Here is a 23,399-nt window from a genome sequence, read left to right as displayed (position 1 = left end):
TTCGGATGGCAAAGGGTTAAGCAGCGTATTACACGTTGAGAAATAAACATATTTGTACAAGAAAATGAAGTTGAAAAACGCTCTTTTTAGGTAGAAATTTATTCTAAATACACGTGTGCACAAACATGAATGTGCATTTGCCATAGAAAGGTTTAATTTATTCATTTCCTCTTTCCTGGACTTTCATTTGCTTACTTTTCAATAGCTACATTTTTTTTTATTCTGAATTTATTCTTACAACAAAAAACGGTTAAAAAGTTCCCGATTTTCTGTTAAAAAATAAATTTAAAATAATAATTTTTAAAACAAAGTACTTACAAATAAGACTATTTACACTGCATTAAGAGGTTTAAAGCTCCTCCTCGCTTAATTTACTCCTTACAGGATAACTAAAATACCCTTTTAGCGAGTTACTTTACACTAGTTACTTAATGTTCGCAACTGGTTCATGGTTTAAAGTTTTATTAACTATAACTTTTATAAGAAAATAGTTTTTCTAGAGCTATTTAGTTTTTAATTCGCGGTGTATGTGAAAACTTCGTTGACAGGCATAATCAGTAGGAGCAGGAGTGCAGGGGGGGGTGAACAAGAAAGCAGCAGGATGAGCAGGAGCAGGAGCAGCAGCAGGAGCAGCAGCAGCAGCAGGAAGAACCGTGGAGGATCTGAAGCCACAACGACCGACAACATTTAAATGACTGCAGCGACGTCAACGGCAACGCCTTTGCTAATATTTATGCCCCGGGCTTTATAATCGTGGCCAGACCGTGATTCAGACGGGGATTGGGAGGGGAATGGGGAGGACTTAGAGGGCCAGTGTCCGCTCGAAAGAACATGGCTGAAAGCGCACTTTTGGCCAGTCGAAAAAATCCTTGATTGCATTCACGTTGAAGAGCAGGGAGGCATTAAATGGGGGGGCCACAAAAAAAATAAAAAAAAAATAAAAAAAGGAGCGGTGCCATCGAAGATGCCAATTGGAATGGAGACTCTTTGTGCGGCTAAGTGCGGCTGAAACGCCCGCAGTGAGACTGGGGGATTAGATAAAGCCCCCCTTAGACGGACTTACGTAACATTCGATGGGTTGAGTAGGGGTTAAATACACCAAGATGCACACAGACAATATAAAGCTTAATTATCTTGCATAACCCTTACTTAACCATAGTTGACAACTTGTTTCAATGAAATTGATTGTAAAGCGGATGTTATTGCGATGATAAGCGAATTAAATCAACTTCTTATAGACATGTTTTGCAGATTCATGGGATATCTGTATAAAAATATTTTCGTTTTCTATTTTCATATTTTATATGTAATAATATAAATGTAGGGACTGCATTCTTAAATTTTAGGTCACCATTGTCAAATGGATACAATGGATAGGCTAAATAAGCTGTTCAAATATAATTTGTTTTAATAAATTTCCTTAAAAAAACGTTTCATTTTTTCTTACAAAAATTTCAAACTAACAAGGAAAGAATGAAAAAGTTAATATTTATATATGGTTAGTTACAGTTTGCTAACATTTACTCAACAAGGAGGTCCTGCAGTTTTCCAATTGTTTGTTTTGCTTTCTCTTTAGACCATTTTTATCAGAGTCTTTCGGCGACCAACGAGTGTCATCTCTTTTCGCATTTAAATTGTGTGTGGCGGGCAAATTTGGTTTTCGCACGATTTCGTTTCGGATTTCGCATAAATTAATCATTGCCTTGCTCCAAATTTGTGCGGTCAAAGTGGGAAAGTACAGGGGCGCAATGGTTTCAGTGGGGGTTGTGGGGCATGAGATGGGCGCCGGAATGGGGGCTGCAAAGGGGGGTGCACACGGAAATGGGGTTAGCTGACATGCTTAGAGTTAAACGCACAAATGCAAGTTGGTTATTTGAATGGGCCAACAGCAATTGATAAACCAATTATGCAGGATGCATGTGACACTCGACGGCAATGTGTGCCTGTCACTCTCTCTTGGCTTCTCCTCTTTACATATACATACCTCTATATATCCCCCCCTCTCCTTCTAGCCACATCTCACCGTCTCTGTCTGAGTCCCAGTTCCCAATTCGACCTGCTTATTGAACGCAATTACCTGACACAGTTCTGTAGTTTACGCAAAAACGATGTCAATGCACGGGTCAAAGTTCAGTTGAACAAAACAGCGACAGAGACAGAGATAGCGAGCAAAAGGGATAGCTATATCCTGCTGGGGTGTGCTTAACTTTCCTTTTCAGGACTTTGTTAATTAGGCAAACCCCTGTCCCCACAGTGGGTCTTCGCCCAACCAATTGACCTAGTAATCCAAGCCAGATAAACTTTTCCCAAAAATCCAAAAAAAAAAAAGAAAGTACAAAATACTCGCAACAAAAGTGCAATATTAAAAAACAAAGCCCTCTTTACCGACAAGTGCAGAAATCGAAAAGCAATGCCAACAAGTTGCAAACTGAAACCGAAATCGCCTTTTAGACAAAAACAACTGATACTGATCCCACACACAAAAGAGTGACCACCCAAAATGTAGTGAACGAGGCGATACCCCATAGTCTAGTATACTAAAGGGAATGGAGTGTTACTCTGCAAAAAACAAGTCAAATTTTGTAATAACATAAAATAAAATAATAAAAACACTTAAAATAATTGACTTAAGAAATGACATTTTTCAAGAGATTTTCAATTCAGGCCAATAAACAAATTTTAGTATTTTACTAGAGTAGTAGTTGCAGTTTATTATTTTATCTAGATAACTAAGACTTGATCTAGATGAAAGTTGAAGTGCATTGCATCGATAAAAGGGCAATTGAACGCAGTTTTCTTCTGTAATAATTGCCCTAAAATTATTTGCATATAACTTAAGACATTGGACTTCTGAAAGTTCATAGATAATGACACGCACGAAAAGGACCTCTTAAGGACTGCGATTACAGGGTAGGCAAGAACGGAAAGAGGACACCAGTACGTGGTGACCTCGACCCGGCTATAAGTTGTATTTGGTGGCCCATTGTTTTTGCCAATTTCCCTCTTTCTTTCTTTTTTTATCGTGATTCTTTGCGAGGGGCTATATATGGCTATATGACTATATGGCTGTATGGTGGGCGATGGGAAGATTCGCGCTTGCTGGCTTGACCATTGGGCAGCCAGTTATCGCAATCGCAATTGCTATCCATTTCATTTACCGCAGGACAAATTTTTATTGCTGACCCAAGCAGCAAGGACGATGGCATTGTTTCAATATATAAAATTGCCGGAAAAGTTGCTGCAATTGTCCTCATTTTCTTTCAGTTAAGGACAATTTTATTTGTGTGGGTGGCGGACAATAAATGTTGTGCAACATTTTACATAAATAACAAGGACATGGACAGGACAACCGCCGCCTCACCTCGCCCCCTTCGCCCGTCTCATGTCCGTTTTGACAGTCGTCAAGTGCATTGTGCACTTTGCCAAAAACAATTTTGCATTTGCAGCCTGCAGGATTCAGTGTTGTGCACTCGGTGGTATGCAGTATTTAGTATTCAGCAGCCTCAGTCAAGGACACTCCCCTGAATGTTTTCTGAATGAACGAGTGGGTGTTCGTACATAATCATACATATTCATACGCAGCGTGTGCACGTGTGTGTTCGAGTGGGCGTGTAACCACAAGTCAAAAGCCTGTTTAATTATGTTGACAATATGCAAATACCGACAGCGGGCTTTGGACGGACGGCAAAAATAATTGCATTTCGGCCTGCGGTCTGCACTTAATTTTTATATTTTGCGATTAGGAATTTCGCAGATTGTGTTGAATTAATGGATGCAAAGTGCGGTCTCGTTTGATAAGAGGCTCTTTAGCAGTTTCCTTTATAATATCTTGACAATCATAAACCTTGACTTGTGGTTATGGCAAGTTTTAAACGATTCTAAACTGCTCTCAAGGATTTAGTTCAAGTTTGAAAATTGCAAAAGAAGCTTTTAAATATTTCTTGTTGCGTTAGTATGCAGAACATTAAATAGCATATTTTTTAGCATTTGTTTATTTTTTTAGGAATAGCTGGGAAGCCTTTTTTTAATACGTTGCTTTTCAAAAAATGTAACCATTGCATTTTCATTATTTTTGTATTAACTAGAAAACATTCTTTTGCCTAACTCTATTTTCAATTTTATTGTAATAATAAAACATACAATTTGTTTAGCTAACAACCTTTTAAACCGAGAAAATTTGGGTTTTCTTTTCAAACATAATATGTAAAATTCCTTAACAGTATTATAATAAAACTGACAATTGATGCTGGTCATTTTATACTTACATAAATAGTCATGTTGTCAAGCATTATTTCCAATCAATTGAATTCGAATTGGACAACGTTTAGTCAAGTTTGACTGTATTTAAATGCGTCAATTGATTGAACAATTTTCACATCGTTGATTTAATTTGTGTTTTGTGAACGTCTCATCTGTTTAATTACGTAGAATAATTTGATTTTACAGCGTGTTTCTTCTGATGTTTTACTTATTTTAACATATTGTTACCCTGCTTAACTTTTCAATTTCGGATAAAACATTTTCTTTGTGAATTAGGCATTGCAGAAGTCATTTATCCTTGATTTTATATATAATGTTTTACATTTGAAAGAGCTATTATGAGATTTAGTTACTTAAAGTCATTCCAATTGTCTATTTATTGATTTTTAAATCGTACATAATTTAAGAAAACCATGATTTCTTCATTGTGTAGAAATGAATCATAGAATTCATTTTGTCGGTCGTTGTGCCAGGAAGTTTTTCATTACTTAACCATTAAGCTGCTGTTGGGTCGTGGGTAATTGGATTCCAGCGGGACAAATTGAAATCTGTTTCAGATTGATGGGCTGCAATTTGCGCAGCCTGATATTGACGGGCTGCTTAACCCATTGGCGCCCCCACACACACCCAAATACCCCCAAACACCCTGAAACACCCCGAGACACCCCCTTGAAGGCCACGGAATTAGCAGGCACATAATGCGATTCATAATGATGGCGGGCGTGTTAGTTAGGAGTCCAATTGTTTCACAGACAATGAATGTCATGTGGTGATTAGCATTTTGAACTGCCAACTTGTAGGGCTAACTTACTGTGGGGTGTGGATTTTGAGAGGTTGGGTGGTTGGGTGGCTGGGAAAAGCCAGCGAGTGTCGCTGACAATTTCCCAGGCTTTAGTTTGTCGTAATTTGAATGCCAGTCTGGCTCTCTTGGCTTTATATTGTTGTCATATCAAATGCGGCGACTTGGCAATTTATGCTGACAGAATGTTTGCTCTGCACTTTTCGTCCATCTACACCCCCCACCCCCCTCCACCCCCCTTTTAATTGGATAACATAATATTTAACTAATTTATTTGATTTACCATGCATACTTGTGATAAATGGTACAGTGCCATGTCAAGCATTTAAATGTAAATTCAGAGTTTCGCATTGCAACTTATGCAATTGCAATTTCTGTCAGAAAGGCATTTCTCAAATGACAAACCCCAAGTCCAGCCCATAAATTTCTCTAAGCCATTGTCGGAGGCGTGGCCTAATCAAATTATCGCAAAATTCAATGAATTCGAAATGAGCAACGTCGGACGAGAATGGCAGCGTCTTTGAGTGCCGTTCAAGTGGTCCAAGGATGGCGATGCCGATTGTCGGCGAACAATTATTTGATTTAATTTAAACTCGGAGATTGTCCTAATGAATTGCCCACAGTGGGCGATTAGGCCGGGATCGAAATGTTTGGCCTCCGAATAATTCAATTAAAATGATTGTGTTTGTGGCTTAAAATATATCATAGCTGATTATCTTTATTGATATTATAAGAAGGTCTTAGTACTGAGCAAGTGGATATGGTTTGTTAAGCTAAGAAGAATAGCATGACTAATTGACTTAACAATTAGTTGATTTAATTTTTGTTTAGGATTTATTTAACTGCGTCAAATATACAAGAGTTGGTAACGATTGAACCTTTTTAAATACAAGTGCAGCTAAATTTTTTGATGAAATTGCTTTTTGTTGGTAAAATTATTAGAAAAAAAGATATATTTTGAATTCTTTAAGATTTCTTTCTGTTTAATTAGTTGTATTAACTTTCTATCAAGATCCATTCGTTCAAATTAAATGTAATCCCCTAATAAAAGTCAGAAACTTGTTTGTTACAACCACTCAATCCGATTGATTGATGTTTCAGCTTAAGCACCATATATCGACCATATCATTTTAGCTTTGATTTTTACCAAGTACCTCAGCCTCCGAAACTAATTGAAAGCCAACTGAAAATGCCGAAAGCCACTTCGAATTCCCTGCCCGAAAGCAAGGACCATTAGGGGACCACTTGAGTATAGCAATGTGTCAATTAACAATTTGCGCGCACTGTGTTTATGATGCTTGGTGGCTGGAATACGGAGATACTGGGTTACTGGGATACTGGGATGCTGTGATGCTAAATTATGCTGCCCAGCTCTGCGTTGCCAACTCTCCTGACCCTGACAAATTTATGCGCATCATTAGGGCCAAATAACTAAATTGTGTGTTACACATACCCAGCCATAAACACAAGTACTTGTATGTATATATAGTGTAACAGTACCGCAGCTGTAGACAAACGCCAACCGAGTTCACTCAATTTGTTTGTTTTCACGAACATTTAAGTGGCTCAAGTGGTCGAGCTAAATTCCCAATTGCTGTACATGTTGTAACTAAGTGTTAATAGCATGGATGGGTATTCCCCTCTTCCCTGTAACAAAAATAAAACCCCATCACCCCACATTTCATTTAATGAGCTCAAGTGAGAAATTGCCGTAAAAATAAGTGCGGACTGTCTAAGGATGACTTCTGATTAGGAAAAAAATTGTGAGATTGTCATTTTTGGATTTTGGACCAATCATGGCTTAAATTTAAAATATAATATATCATTTTTTTAAGATTGGCTTGTTTTCATATAATATATAACCATTTTCTTCATTTTTTATGAAATTTTGATTTAAAATGAAAATATAACAAAGCAAGTTTCTTAAATTTAGTTTTTGTATTGAAACAATTTTACCATACAGTAAAGGAAATATATTTTACCATTTTGTAAAATTATTCAATTTTTCTTTTTGTTTTTTTTTTTTTTTTTTAAATAGATGTTCTCTCCTAATAAATGGAGTTTGGTACATTGGTTCCAAGCCATTGCCTTTAAGTCAAATCTATATCCCTAGAAGTTTGATATATGCAGTGAAATTGACGCGAATGGTTTTCTTTTAACCCAACTATTTGAAACGCTTTGGTTAATCCCTCAGCCATTTTCCAATCCATTGCTTTGGCCAATTAGGCAAATCAAATTGACCAAGAGCTTCAAACTTCGATTGCACCGCACAAACACACTGAAAAGCTAATCAAAAGCCGCCGACAAAAGGAATGAATGAATGAATGAATGAAAAGTGGTATACCGGGAAATCGGGAAATCGAAAGGGAGGGGGCGTGGGAAAGCCGACGATGAGGTGACGAAATCGCATTACAACAATTATAGCACACACGCTCCGTTGAGGTTTTTTTTTGCACCCTTTTTTGTTTGCCAGATTGGCAGCAAATTGTCTAGCAAAGACTTAAAGGCTTAAAGCACAAATAATCCAGCAGGCCAATAGACAGGGTGGTAAATGGGGAGCTTAGGGCCATTCAATCAACGAAAATGAAAATGAAATGAGGATGGGTTTGGGTATGGGAATGAGTATCAGTATGGGTATGGTCTGGGTTTGGGTGGAGGATGAAGGATGAAGGATGGAGGATTGCGGGTGCGGTGTGTGTGCGCACTTATTCATTCATTTGTGTACTAATAGGCGCACAATCAGACAAAATGACAGACAATCAGTCAAACAAACAGACAAATATACACCCACACACACGCCCGAGACAAACAAACATGCAGACAAACAAAAGCGGTTGGCGATGGCAGCCAACAAACGACATTATCCAAAGTCAACAGCACAAACAAATCACACGCACTCGCACACAGTGGCGTTACAAAAAATAGGAGATCAATATCAATATGCAAAGTAAATACTAATTATAAAGAGAAGAGCTAATAAGCCGCGTTTCGCAAAATATAACACGTTTTAAAATTCTTCTTTTGTAATATTTTAATTGGGATATGAATTAATAAGTAGGCTTTAAGGATAAATTAATTTTGAAAAAGCTTTCCCATTTTACAAGTATATAATACATATTATTTGTTTGTAATTTGTCATAAATCACACTATTTTTTTTTGAGAAATTAAGTCTTTAAAATATATTTGAGCATAAAGAAGGACTAAAGCTTCTTATCTTTTGATATAAATTGTTCTTTCTAGACCAATAAGAGGATTAGTAAGTTAGATTCAGCATCTAAAACTCTTTTTTTGTGACGAGCATTTTATAAAAACAGCACTAGTTATAAGTTAATAGAATGTAATATAATGTAAGAAAAGTTAATTAAAATAAAATTTTATTTCATCATTTCATTACAACATTTGTACTTTATTTCTTTGAATTTTGTTTCCATGTAGATATGTATACCTGCCTTAATTAACTGCTGTGCACTATGCTAATTGCTATTTTCTTGACCGCAGCTGTATACAAGCACACACTTAACATCGGTACGGGCACCCACACATTCGCACACTCATAGACCTCTATACACACACACACACACACACACACACACATTCACGCATTAGGTGCGCTCTTTATGTTTTATCTCAAAATGCGATGCTTGGCTGCTGATGAGTTGCCAGCCAACCACCAACCACCGCCCCGCCTTCTTCCAGCCACTGCCCCTTTTGCTCTTAAGAGATGGAGGCTTGTCATTTACCCACACCCACACCCAGGTCGACCCCCTTGGAAAACCCCCCAGCAGCTTCCATGTCTTTTTTCACTGCTTATGTTGAATTTTGAGTCTGCTTGTTCACTTAATGATTCTGTTTGCTATTAACACAGCAATGTTTTTGACAGTGTTGGAAAGTGTTTTGGAAAGCAGAAGAAGTTCAAGTAAAAGTTCCGTTTTTCCAAGTGCTTTGGGAAGTAATTTAGTCGTTTTAATTTCACTTAATTATACTTTTTCACTTTCTTATTACAAATTTCTTAAGTTACATTAATAATATTATATAAATATTAAGATTTTTTTTAATTTTACTATTATATATGGTAGTGTTTTAAAAAAAGGATAGACCGGTTTTCAGGCGCGAGTTTAAATTTGTTGAGGCTTATATCTAGGGTTTTATGTAGCAATTCATTTAAACGTTGGGAGCAGTCTCGTTGCCCAACCTTAATTTGTTCGTCATGAAATTACTCAAAAAAAAAAAGAAAATTCTAAGGAGTTTTCCGGCAAGCGTTTTTCTCGCAACCCGAAGGGCATACACCGAGTTTCGTGGGGAAAAGCCGGTCGACTTTCTTGTTTGCTTGTTAACTTTGACTCACTGCGGATGTTTCTTGTTCTGGTCTTTGGTATTGTTGTTGCTGGTGACTGCATAAACCGCTTAGCGGGCGTAATTTAAATCGCCTTTGTTGTTCAAAAACTCTTGCGGAAAGCCTTTCAAAATGATTATCATAATGGGCCAATGGCAAATGGTGTTAGTAACTGGCTTTTCTTTTGATTACTGCCTCGCTTGCCGTTCATATAGGGAATATATATGTGGGTGCTTCTGTCTCTATAATGTCTTAGTAGGTGGCTTATTTTTTTTTAGAGTCGGTAGAATGACTTGTTAACTTCTTTGTTACTCTAAGTTGGGTCATGAAATTGGATTTTTATATAAATAGTTAGGGTTACTTGACTTTAATGTTGTTATAATATGTTAAAGTCACTTAAATGGGTATATTTATAAATAGCTTGTACTGAAAGATACTGTACTTTTTCTCATATATGCACAATATTTTCCCAAGTAAACCAATGTTGCCAAAGAATGGGCTCGGGAAATGCCATGAAAACATGGGCTAATTATAAGTCAAACTGTCTGCTAATTTTTCTTTTTGGTCTGTCTGCCCGTGAAAGGTGAAACAAATCTAAAACAAATGTCGATGTTTTGGTTGGGGTCTTAGTTTTTTTTCTGGAACCAAAAATTGCCTGTCTCTGGTAACGTGTAACAAGTAAACTTGTCTAGCCAAGCAGGGTCGTAGCCCAGGGGGGAGTGTTAGCCCCACGGGAAGTTTAAGCCAGGAAATCCAAGAAAATGCCATACTGTTTTCTTAATTTTGTCTTCTTCTTTTTTTGTGTTTGTGTTATCCCAAGTTATTGATCAAGCTCGCCCGAAAAATGCAGTCTCAGTTTGTAGCCCCCAGCCTCATGACGCCCCTGTGTCTGGGACATGACAACTTGGTAGCTGGGAATCCCCTTGCAGTTGATTTTTTTTTCGCAATTTTTTTCTTATATTTAGTTTTTTTTTTTTTTTTTTTTTTTTGGTGTGTTGGTCTTCAACTTCAACTTGTGTTTCTCGCTTTTTCCACGGCTGTCGAACATTTTTCGTGTGCAGTGGCAAAAATTCTCGTGTCTGGCAGCGGGGGCGGCTGGCAGCGCCAAGGGGGCGTGGCAAACATTGGCAATGTCTGCACGCGATGTTTAACGTCTGGTTTTCCGAATACACTCTTGTCCCTAGTCCCGAGTCCCGGATCCTGGATCCTGGATCCTAGAACCTGAGTCCCAGACGATAGGCAAATGCAAACAAGAAACTTTGTCGGCCGAAACGGAGGAGAAACCGCCAGACCATGCCCCTTTTTTTTTGTTTGCATGCCCCTTGCTTCAAGCAGCGCCCCTGAAAATCTCTGTCTGTGTGAGTCCGCCGCTTCCGCCTTTGCCAAGCACCGCCAATCATTGGCGTAAATTGAGCTCATTGTGGTCTAACACCATTACACCGGCCATGTACGACGGCGCCCATGTGTGGGCAGGGGGTTAAGGGGGTTAAGGAGGTACTGGGGGGCGCTGGGTGGTTTAGGGTCGGCGGCAGGCAGACACAGATAGATGGAGTTGCCAAATTCAACTGTGACTACACTGCAAGAAAGTGCATACAAGTTGCAAGTGGATGTGCACTGTTCCCCCAAAATGTACTTCCAAATACTTGAAAATATTTTGTATATGTATATTTATATATATATATTTATTTTTTTCAAATTTAATTTTGAATTCTTTTTTGTAGTACCTGAATTTTGAAATATTTTATAGTTTTCTCTGTTATAATTGATGCTTTTTAAGCTCTAAAGATTTCTCGACCAGGTAATAGTTCCCAAACTAAGTTGTTTACAAACTGTAATTAAAATAAAGAAAAATATTTTTCTTTGGTCATTATTTTTTTGAGATTATGGTAAGAATTTATGCGCTTTTTAATTTATAAGACAATTAGACATTTTCGGTCAGTGTCGGGCTTAGGCCAAGTCTGGTGGCGCCTGTGTGAAGTCGTTAAATGCGGCAAAGTAAAATAAATTGAGCCAAGTCATGTTTCGAGCATGAAATGCATTTTTATTGCAGCCAGCAATGGGTGGCTTCCTGGGAATGCGGATGGTGGAATTCGGATTGCGAAATGGGGAATGGGGTGTGCACAACAAGGGTAACCACCGAAATATATGAACTATTGAAATGCACAAGATATTGACTGCCGACTGTCGACTAACGACCCTCGACCGTCGACCGTCTACTGGCGGCCTCTGGTCTGAAGTTGCCGGCCATAAAGTTCATAAATTTACGAGGACCCAAGCAGCGAGTTGCAAGTGGCAAGTTGCAAGTTGCAAGTTGCTTGCTAAAAGTCCTTTGAGCAGCAGACAAACTTTCATCGAATGGAAATTATTATTTCATTTATCAGTTTTGCTCAAAGGTTGGCACTGCCGGTCTGGAGTCTCTCGATAGCAGACTTCGAGGGGGTTTCATTAGGAGTTCGTTACTGCTGGCATACATACAAAATTGTATGTACAAAGTGCCGTGATTGCAACTTTCTTAATATTTTCAGAGGGCTTTAATTAATGCTTATTAGCCTGTTAATAAATTAAATGCCTTGTTTATAAGTTAATAAGTTCTTTTATATCTCAATTTGTTTACTACATTTTTCAAAGTTTTAGTAATAATATCTAAAGCCTTTAAAAATTGCAATTAAGCCTACGTACTTTAGTTGTTAAATATACACTTAAAAAATTTTAAATTATTCAAGATATTAAGATAAATGTTATGGATTTAAGTGGAGGTTTTTCTTTACCTATAATTAATAATTATCTTAGCTCATGGTTAATCAATCTTAGAGCTAGACAGGTTTCACTTAATCTCTCGCCCAATGTATTTAATATTTTAAGCATCATACTCATCTGTGCTGCTCCAGCTTTTGTGCTCTAAGCATTTTTATAATTACACCTCAACTGGCTTGCATTTGACTAAGTAATTCCCATTCATTCGCTGGACTATTTATTAATTCAACTCTTTATCTCTTCTTATCTCGTTGCAGGTGAGTTTCCCAGGCGAAGGATGGAAAATGGTTAGCCGGGGATTTTCCGGTCGGTCTGTGTGGGGTTGGGTTGGGGTAAAACTGGCCACTAATTGCCCCCGTTGGCAGATCCCTCAGATGCCTCAATTCCAGACCGCATTCCCCATTTTTGCTCCATTTCACACCGCTCTCGTTTTCCACCCGCTGTGTGTAATGTAGCCAAGTCCATGTTCCCTGTGTTTTTCTGGTTCTGGTGCTTGGCTTTCATTCTTTTTTTTTTGGCTTGTACCCCCCTGCAGTTTCATAAATTTTAATGTAATATTTCCATGTTGTACAATTTGGATGGCGGGCGCGTTGGGGACCAAAAACGCTTACAACGCCGAAAATTATGCTATAAAAATGCACTGCCTCTAATTAGGCCAACAAACATGGCTGAAAGCGCCAGCAGATGCGTTCTTAGAAATGTTTTCTTGGCCGCCGGGCCGCCTTTTAATATTATTTTTATGTGGCTATATCTTGTTTTTTTTTTTTTTTTGGTTTTTGTTTTTTTGTGCTTCCCCAATGCCGCTTCAGTTCGCGCGCCCCGTTTCTGTTGTAAGTGTAATCATCGCACGATGAAAGCCGCTTACAATAATTGCCTCATCTTGTCCGGACATCGTCCGAGTCCGTATCCGTATCCGTACCCGTACCCGTACCCGTCTCCTTGTCCGTGTCCTGTGTGTCCGGAGAGCCAAATCCCGGAAGCGGTGCTCCTTCGTCTGCATTGAAGTCGCTACGTTTTGTGTCGATTTCCGCTCTTCTTTGGTCTCCTCGCCTTTTTACTTGAATTTTTTTCCGAGAGTAATCGCAATTGCAAGGGAATCGGCGTGGGGGTGGGGTCAATTCCACTTTTTATGGACTAAATGTAAATTGAATCAAGTTATTAGTGAGTTTCCAAGTGAATTAGCCAAGGCAAAGGAAAAGCGAACCGAAAGTGGAAGCTATTAGCAGATGGACTGAAAACAGGAAAATGTGGTATTTATATAATCAACAATTATAACTGCGGTTTATTATTAACCTTTATAATAACTTAAAAAATATTTCATGTCATTTTTTTTAATCTTCCGTTTTTATGTCTCACAATTTTTCATTGTGACCAAAAGCTTATTTCAATAACACTTACTTTTGACTAAAATTGTAATACTTTTTATAATGTTTTCTTAAATTGAAAGGTATTTTTATCTTCCTTTGGAAGAAAGTTATTCAAAGAAGGTAATATTTATTTTCATTGGTTTCCTTTTTTGAACTTCTCCTATTAATTTCCGGTCAACTTAAAGCCACATTTTCGGAGACTTCTAATTTTATTTTCAACTTGTCCAGCAAATAATAGAAAATTCTTTCTTTTTGTTTATTGTTAGCAATTTCTTTGCTTTTTATTTCCTTTATTTATCCTTTTTTCTCCTTTTTTCTTACATTGCCCGTCTGAAATATTAATAAATAATTTTATTCTATGTAAATATTTAAGCACCCTGGTCAGTCATAAATGTAATTTATTGCTGCCTGGCCACACCCCTTTTTAAGGGTATTTATACCGCTTGGCTTTGTTGTCCTGTCAATGTTGTTGTGTCCGTTGTATTTGTATTGTTGGCCGCCTAGACGAGGGTCCGAAAATGGTGGAAAACTGAAACTTTTTTGTTGCCGCCACCAATGCCGCTGTGTTGTGTGGTCATTTATGTCATTTCATATTTATTCAGCGGCCTTCTGCATAATTGGCAATCCGCTCGATGCGAAGAGCAAAAAAAAAAACACGAAAAGCTTTCAAAAGCCACCGAAATAAAAATCGAGAAAGGGCCCGTAGCTAACCGACGTCACTTAGCGAAACCAAAAGAGTGAACGACCAGATGGTAATAAAATTACAAAAATATCCAAAATTTAAGCAGACCTTTAAAGGCCGCTGAGCGCTGTCCGCTGTCTGCTTAAAAATAAATCTATGTAAATGCATTTAACGTGGTCGGGATGGGCGGATTAATTGAGTTGCCACTCGGTGGCAGTTGGTTGCTGAATATTGCAGTGCTCCTGCTGTTTCTCCTGCTCCCTCCATGAATTCACATCACGCATACGCCATGTGGCACACACACACTCTATACCTCTCCTGCTTTCTTTCCCTCTTTCTTTCCCCCTCTCTCTTATCCCTCTCTCTCTCTCTCTCTCTCTCTTTCTCTTTCTCTCTCCCTTTCTCTGTTGGCCCTGCTATTGACTTGGCCCGAAAAGTAGCCGAGAAACTTGAAACTGGCAAAGAGTTGAATGAAGTTGATCCAGTGCGAGTGGGTCCCCGGGCATTTTGTGGCTTTTGCGGCCTCCCATGGCCTAAGTATTTCAGCACTTCTGCATATTTTATTGTATTTTAATTAACTAAATCTCCGCCGTCGGCTCCGGACCAAAAACTCTGTCAACTTGCGGTCAGCAAAAAGTGCGGAATTTTCAGGGCAGGCGATACGCTTTTCCTGGAGTTCGCCCTAAACTGCCTGAAAATTGCTTTGGAAATGCTTTGAAATATTCAAATTAAACATGATTGGGCAAGAACTTAAGATGACGACTCTGAAATCTATGAAATAATTTACCCAAGGAAATGAGTTACAAAATCGTTAAGGCTGAAAAACAAGTACTTAACTTTTAATTTCAAGTTCATAGCAAATTCTTTGAAAACAATATATCTTTAATACCAGATTTCCAACTTTAAGACTAAATATGAAATACAATTTTAATAATTTTAAAACTTTGTTTTTCAAATAAAACTTGTTTGGAACTTACAAAAATATAAATGTTCTGTTATAAAAAATTCGAAATATTTTTGAGATGTTAAAATATAAAATCTTTAAATATCTTGAATAGATCAAATACATTTTTGTTTGGATCAAGTTAAGTTAAGCTCTACTCTATGATGATGTCCTGAATATATTTTCAAAACTAAATCCTTCGAAGATTTAAATTTTTTCGGTGCAGAGAATTATCCCTAAACTTGTTGACATAATCAACAAGACAAAGAAGCCAGCTCACCGCTCGGTCGGAAAGTGTTTGTCATCCGCCTTTGTCTTTGGTGCTCGGGTGATAAATCTGCATTAAAACTTCATTCTCGGGACGGCACACCATGTTTGTGTCCGAAAAATTAAATGTCACGTGCTAAGGTCGGATATGGAAAACCGGGCAAAAGGGAAGCAACTTTTTAAGCCACTGTCCTCCCGTCAGCGACTTTGGCTTTGCCTTTGGTTTTGGCTTTTGCTTGGGCTAATTTATCAACAAATTGTTAAATGCAAGCGACTGCAACTGGAAATAAAGCCCCCCCGGAAACTTTTTGAACGCCGACAGTGAAATCTCACTTTGACAAATTAAATATTGACCGGAGAGCGGAAAAATTGGATAGCCAAGTCGTTGGAATTTATCTATCAAATGTGCCGGCTTCCCAGCCGCATAAATGCAGTTAAATGGCTCTTGGCATCGCTTTTTCGGCCTACTTGTGGCCAAGGCGCCCTGGAAAATGGCTTAAAGTCCTTCGGGAAAACTCACTCACTCACCCACTGTCGACATTTTCCTTTCCGTTACGTTTTTCGAAGGGTTTGAAGGGTCGCAGCTGCACGCAAATATTTGCCGCATTTTTTATGCGACCACGAAACAGTGGGAGCAAGCGAAATAGCAACACACAGTGGGAGCGAGACAGGGAAAACCTTTTTATGCGATTTGCGTTTCGTCATAAATTTAACAGCAAGTAAATATTTGATTTGATTTTCGCTCCACCCCAACCAATAGAGTCAAAAACGGGCATCAGTTGATTAAATGGCAATTTTCAGCTTTTCAATTTCCTTTATGGATTTAATTGAACATTTTAAGAGGCGGAAAACAACTGCAGACTCGGTGTGCTTTATAACACAATGATTTAATGGTGTATTTCTCAATTCAATTTCGTTTATGAAAGTATTTTTCTTTTAAAAATGTTGTCAATATATGAGGTAAATTGAGAAGTTAATACTTAAACATTTAACACGATTGATAAAAATATTTATTTATGCTCGTAAAGCATCTGTTTAATTAAGATCAGTTAAATTAAGAGTGAGTTAAGTTACACAAAGATGCATATTGCAATTTTTGTTAAGAGCTGCGATTTAGATATTATTCAGATATTATTCAGATATTATTTAAAAATTATTCAGATATTATTTTAATATTATTCAGATATTATTTAAATATTATTCAGATATTTGCTGCATCCTAGAGTAGTAATTTTTCCCTAAAAAGACTTGTCACAGCTAGCTAACCCGTCTGTCATAATTTTGTTTTTTTTCTCTGCTTGACTCCACTAATGGAAATAATTTGAAATTAGGAAAATTATGATGAGAGTTCGTCCTGTGCGCTGTGTGTCCTTTTATGTCTTAGCAACCGGAGGAGGCTTTCAACGGAGCCCACTCACACACACATGTGACTAGTCGAGGAAAATGAGCATAAAACAAAGTTTATGTGCAACTTTTTGATTACAAATGCAAATTACAGCGTCGACTGAAGCTCAGAGCAATAACAGCAAAAAACAAAAAGAATACCAAAAAAAAAAAAATTGAAAGAGAGAGGAGAAGGAAAAAAGCCCGGAAAAGCGTGGCAGGAGCAGGAAAAACTTTTTCATATTGCAGCAGAAATTGCGTCAATGTTTGTTCGTTCGTTCGTTTGTTTGTTTGCCTGCTTATTTGTTCGTTTGTTCGCCCGTTTGTTTGTTTGTTTGTCTCTGCTTGCCCGCCGCCGTTTGACGCTGTTTTTGGCAGTTCAGAGTTGACAAAACATTTCATTTGCAGGCAGTGGCGAAAAATGCGTAATCATAACTTCGCAGGGCCTTCAGGTTGATTTGATTAGGGAAACGAAGTACACATATATTTAAATGTGATGACACAGAAAATTCGGCCGTCTTTGATGTCTGCTCTAAAGGTGCGGGATAAACGCAATATAGTTCTGGAAATGTTAGGTCTTAAAAAGCGGAGGGTGCCTTATTCACATTGTTAATTTTCAATAACAGAAAAACACGTTAGATTCAAAAACTCTGATTTAGTGACTAGACTTAAATTATAAATAACAAGGAAATATTTTTAAAATGTGGAAAAAAAGTTTTCGCAACTTTAGTTGCAAGTTTTTCTTAATATATTTTATTACCAAATTATATATTAGTTTTTGATTTATTTAAAACTATTTACTTGCTATCTTTCGCAGTTAAACTAGAACGTTTTTTCAAAATGTTTGTGCTAACATATTATGTATTTAGCCAACAAATTTATAAAATATGATCTAAACAAATTATAACCATCTATTCTTTTAAAGCTGCAGCCGTATTATTGACTTGTAAATAAATTGAAATATATATATATATTTTGTAAACTCTATCAGTGATGGATAACTTTCGGAGCCCCCAAAGCTCATAGGAATCGTTAGGGATAATTGCAGTTTGAAGTCGTCTTTCCCTTTTTATCTTTGCCATTTTTTTACAGGGAACACTCCTGACAGCGGCCAACACCATTACTCAATTTGCAGCAATTAATTTCCATGCCAACAACTCGATTTGTTTGCCGACTCCTTTCACTATCTGAGTCGCAGTCTCTGTCTCAGTCTCAGTTTCAGCCCGTTCCTGTTTCGTCCTTGCTCGTTGTCCTTTTTCCCAGTTCGGCTGCCTTTGTCCCATCGCTTGTTTACGGGTGACATCCGTTTTGCTAGTTTTGATGCAGGTTGCCTGCGACGATAATGATGGTGATGATGGCCACCAGGTCGGAGGTGAAGGTGAGCGAGTAGGCGAGGGAGACCCTAATTAATTTCTTCGGCTTTTGTCTGCAGTTATTTGCCGCATATATACATACTATATATGCACATCCAGGTGTTCCAGCTGGTGGACACATTTCAACTTATGCTCTGTGTGTGCCGGGCGAAACTTTTCGCCTGCGAGAGCGAAAACTGTTTTTCTCCTGCCGGAAAAGTTTGGGCCAAAGGTGGCCTTAGTCGGCCATAACCTCAATTATATGCAAGGCAGCTCATTGTCGTCGTCTGTATGCTCCTCCTTTCTCCCACCCAGCCATTTTCCCTTTTTGGCCAACTTCTCGATAAGCGTTTAATTGCTGGTCGAGGACCCAACGTCCTGTCTTCTGGGATGCCCGATTGTGGGTGGTCCTGGGTGGCAATGGGCGGTGCTGGGCGATTCCGGGCACCAGAGGGCACAGGAAATGCGTTGAACAATTTCAACCGGATGTTAAATGTCAGAGCGCTTGTCGCCGTTGTTGCCATAGTGGCCATGGCCCCTGTTGTTCTTGCTGTTTTTGTGGGCTCTGCAATTTATAAGCGACAGCCGCTGTCAGGCACAGCACGAAATTGATGCCCGATCCGATCGGATCGCCGGCACTTGGAGTGGAAACTTCAATGAATGTGCACCGGTTTGCTTTTAAATGCCGCCATTGTAGTGGATTTCTGTGTTTTTAGTTGGGTGTGCTGAAGGAACTTGGTTGGTCGAGGAGCTACGGATATGAAACTTGGCATGTGGCAGCTTTAAATGACTACTTACTACGCTTATTCAAATTTAGTTAGCTCGACAACGATATTCTTTGGCAATTTGAGCTTTTGTTATAATACTCTGGCTAACCGTCGTATGTATGTGTCCTTAAGCTACTATTTACTAAGTACATCTACATTGATTATGTTAAAAAACGGTGTTCACCGACTGCTGGTAACAACGTGTATATTTTCGTGTACATATACTTAGTGTACTCTCCTAGCGACATCTATAGAAAAATTATATTCCCTAGTTAAAGTCTTTATTGCCCCAAAAAATGAAAAAAAAAAGTTAATTTGTTTCGACCGTGACAGGACTCGAACCTGCAATCTTCGGATCCGAAGTCCGACGCCTTATCCATTAGGCCACACGGTCACTTGGTTTTCAGCGGATCAAGATGTGAATAACCCAAACGTAGAGTGCGATTGTGAGAGCGAGACGGCATGTCCGGAGATGGAAAGAGATGGGACGAACTAGAATCCGAATAAGAAAGAGAGGGCGAATGGGGATTTGTGTGTGGTGTGTGCGAAAACAAAGCGAGGCGCTAATTAAGCAACGCTCTAATGAACAACTGACGGAACGGAATGCCGGAATGGGTGAATGGGGAAATGCGGGAATGCCGGAGTGACGAACTGACGGGCGGACAATAAGGTGCAGCTGCTTCCTCTTCCTCTTTCTGGCTCATGAGCACAAATACCGACAATAGAACACGTTCCATACGCAAGAAATGAGTGCTCAAATAACTAAAAAGATGGGAAAAAAATAATAAAAAAACAAAGAATAACTAGACGGCGGAAAAATGTGTATAAAAAATGAAATGTCAAGGAAATGTGCAAAATGACTTGGAAACTCTAGTGTTTTCTTTTTTTTTTTGTTTTTGTTGCTTTTGTCTCTGCCGCGAGCTGAAAAGGAATGTTTCCGGCTTCGTCTTCCCTCTCGCTCTGACGCGTGGCCTCTCTTCTTGGCTTTCTCTCTTTTTACTGGGGGGGTTGAGCTTTCGTGCCACGTCATTACTGTAAATCGCAGAGCTTTAAGACTTCAGCTCTCCGCGATCCCCACGATTATATTTTTAGAATGTGGCGCTCTTTTTGCACTTATGGACTTTTCGACCGTCATGGATCAGCGGCCCATTAGCTCAGTTGGTTAGAGCGTCGTGCTAATAACGCGAAGGTCGCGGGTTCGATCCCCTCATGGGCCAACCAAACCACCTTTTTCTCATAAATTATATTTTTACTGGCCTGTTGATTGTTTGTTTATAAGAATAATCTATATATATTGATCTATTTGATAAATATAACGAATACTAACTGTTTAAAGTGAGAACTGCTTTTAATTGTGTAAGTTTTAAAATTCCTTAAAAAATCTTTTGGGTATTACAAAAAGTTTTAATAAATTAAAGATTTTAAAGAATGTTGAGTGATAGGCTATGACTCGATCGATTATGTTTGCTAAAGAAGTATTTATCTGAGCAATGACAAATATTTTACCTTGAGTTTATTCAAAAGCAACCTAAACTATAGAAAATAAACAATAATTGATTTTGTTTGTGAAAATATAACCTTAAAAGTAGTTAAGTTGCAAAAAGGATGTTACAAAATGGATGATTGAGCTCTATTGCAAGCACAATACATTGAGAGCAGGCCAAATCATCGGCCTCATCAGCATCCCCATCATAATCAGCAGCCTCATCATCGGAATGATTGGCCTTCTGGCCAGAGGCATCTTCCCGTTTCGGTACTTCATTCATTCGTTTTTCTTTCATTCGGCTACATTTCATTTGATTCAATTCGATTCATAGTCGATTCCATGCCATTTCCCATCCATTCAATAATACCTTCACCATATCCTTCGCTTCGAAACCCTTCTCTGCCGTTCTCCATCGATACCCTTTGAATCCTTGCAATTCCCTTCAATTCATTTGACTCGATTCATGGCTACCAATTTGTAGGAGGCGCCATCGTCGACGCTCGAGAACAACATGAGCATATTTTCTTTGGCCATAAAGAGGGGACAGGTCAGTGGGAACTCTGCCCTGTAAATGTTTTCATTTCCCATTTCCCCCGCACCCCCCCATCTACTTCTCTTTATTTTTATTTTTTTTTTTTGGCAAACATTCAAAATGAAAAGTCGTTGGAAAAAAGCAAACCGAACCGAACCCCACGATAATGTGCATCAAATGAGCTGTGCGCACATTTAGCAGGCGTCGCCTTGGCTATTGAACTTTATTAGCCTTGTACTCGTCCGGGTTGCCCCACAGCCCCACCGATTGTCAAGGCCCCTTCCCCCACCCCCCGCTGTCTGGCTGGTTTCGGTCTGCTGGTCCTATGTTCCCCGAAAAATGGAGGAAAACAGCAAAAAAATGGCAGCCGTAAACGTTTGAGAACCTCTAAAGACAGCCATGGCAGGGGGCAGTTTATCAAAAAGCTTAACTGAAACACGCTCGGACATTTGTTCTGGCCGAAATCCCATGGGGATTTTCACACAAACGACCAGAAAATGCTCTAATATATGGGCAGTTATTTTATGATAACAATCTGCATGGATGTGAATTAATTTCCTTGTTACACAACATTATTTTACTTGTCTTTCGCCACTTGTTATAAATAATTAAGATAGGTCAACTTACCGCAAAATTCCTCAAGTGTTGAGACAATATACGAAAATGGTTCATTGTAATTAGGGTTTTACTCGGATACTTTAACGAAGTCTTATAAATGGACCTGTTTATTTCCTATTTCCTATGTTTTATAAAACATAGTTTTTACTTAGTTTGTAAAAATAATTAAATAAGCTTTAAGTTTTATTATTAAAGATTATTTTCTTACATATATTTTAACAAATATTTTAACCTTCACATTACTGCAATTATAAATTGGTATGAAAAAACTTACTGCGAACTTCAATATTTATTGATGATGAACAGCATTACAATTTAAGTATTCAATTATCAAAGCTTATTCAATTAAGTTAGATTTAACTTTTAACTCTTTGTAAAGGCTCTATGGAAGGGAAATATGGAAAAAAATATTGAGCGAGCTGAAAGTTTCAAAGAATCCCCTTGGATTATACGTATATGCTGCATAAATCAATTGACCAATTGCATATGCCCTTTCTGGAGGGCTAAAAATAGAAAAACAATGTATGGCGGAATAGCCGCACACACTCGCACTTATGGCCACTAACAAATCATAGCTGGTCGTGCATGTTTCATGTCCACTTAGCCAAGAAGACGACATAACGACAAAGTCGGCCGCCCACCCATAACTCCAGATCCTGTTTCAGCCGAAGGGAACCGCCCCCGCCAAACGGTCCACAGTTTTTGCTGCCACTGGCACTGAATTACGCTTAAATTATGGTAATTTATTTTACCCCAAAGAGCGATCTAACAGGGCCATGACGACAACGACAACGACATCGTGGACATGGCCCCTGGTCTCTAGTCTCTAGTCTCTAGTCTCCAGCCTCTAGTCTCTAGTCTGTATCGTCCAGTCCCCATTGGACACGATGTCTGATGCCCGATGTCTGATGGCCCATAGCCACTGGCCAGTGGCCAGTTTTGGCCCACTGTGTTACTGCCGCCGTTATCGTTGGCCTGGTCGCAATAGCTCAGCTTTTTTCGCTTCTGTTTCTGTTGCTGAAACACTCACACACCGCCCACAGGACTTAACTTTTTCTAGCCTCCCAACAAAAAACAACTCAATTATACTTAAAAACTTTCATGTTTCTAATTTTTACTTCACATACTCCACAATTTGCTTAGTTATTTGGCATGGGACTATACACTATAAATATAACTGCATTTAAAACAAACTTATTTTATAAACTAACAGTGCAAAGTTTTGAAAATCCCAAATGCTGTCAGAGTTCATTAGACTTGCTTCTTATGAAGTTGTTACAATGTATATAAATAAAAAACAAAACCCTATATAATATTCTCTAACAAAATAGTGTCATTTTAATATGATTTCCATGCAAATTCATTTAGTTTGCTTTCATTTTTTTCCCCTCTTATTTCATGGTTGAAAAAATAATTTCCAAATTAAGGCAATGGTTTTATTTTTTTTTGTTTTTGTGTGCTTCCATTCCTGGGTATTTATTAATGTTACAGAAAAAGTGCTCAATTATAGCCAAGTCCTTGCAAAAAACGGAACTTTTGCCTCTTATTAATTTATAATTTTCTTTTGCGACTTTACTCCATCGTTAAGTTATTGCAAGTGTAAACAGGAGTAGCAAAGTGGGTGGTGCATAATGGGTGGTTTATTGCTGGCAGGTCAAAGAAAACGAAAGAAAAGCAGCCAGCGGCTATGAAGTGGCAACTGGACTGAACGTCGCCGCCTGCCATTGACGCCTCGTCAGCTTCTTGATTTATGCTCCTCCACTTCTGACCCACCAAACACCATGCACCACCGACACCACCACCACCACCACCACCACCCCCTACATCACCATCCGATAAATGAGCGTGAAAAATG

General features: G+C 38.5%; 1 protein-coding gene and 2 non-coding genes across 4 annotated transcripts in view; 2 read left to right on the top strand and 1 right to left on the bottom strand.

Annotated features, from left to right (window-relative positions):
• The window catches only part of LOC108144163 (loricrin), an 84,329-nt gene that overhangs the window by 36,056 nt on the left and 24,874 nt on the right, over positions 1–23,399 (top strand). The window lies entirely within an intron of this gene.
• Trnar-ucg lies at positions 19,230–19,302 on the bottom strand. The gene has a single exon. It is a non-coding gene; the product is annotated as a tRNA-Arg (tRNA).
• Positions 20,052–20,125, top strand: Trnai-aau. The gene has a single exon. It is a non-coding gene; the product is annotated as a tRNA-Ile (tRNA).

Source organism: Drosophila elegans, unplaced genomic scaffold (genome assembly GCF_018152505.1).
Source record: "Drosophila elegans isolate 14027-0461.03 unplaced genomic scaffold, ASM1815250v1 contig_149, whole genome shotgun sequence".
Classification (NCBI taxonomy): Eukaryota; Metazoa; Arthropoda; class Insecta; order Diptera; family Drosophilidae; genus Drosophila; species Drosophila elegans.
The sequence above is the reverse complement of the archived record's forward strand: the minus strand, read 5'-3'. Positions and strand labels throughout refer to the sequence as shown.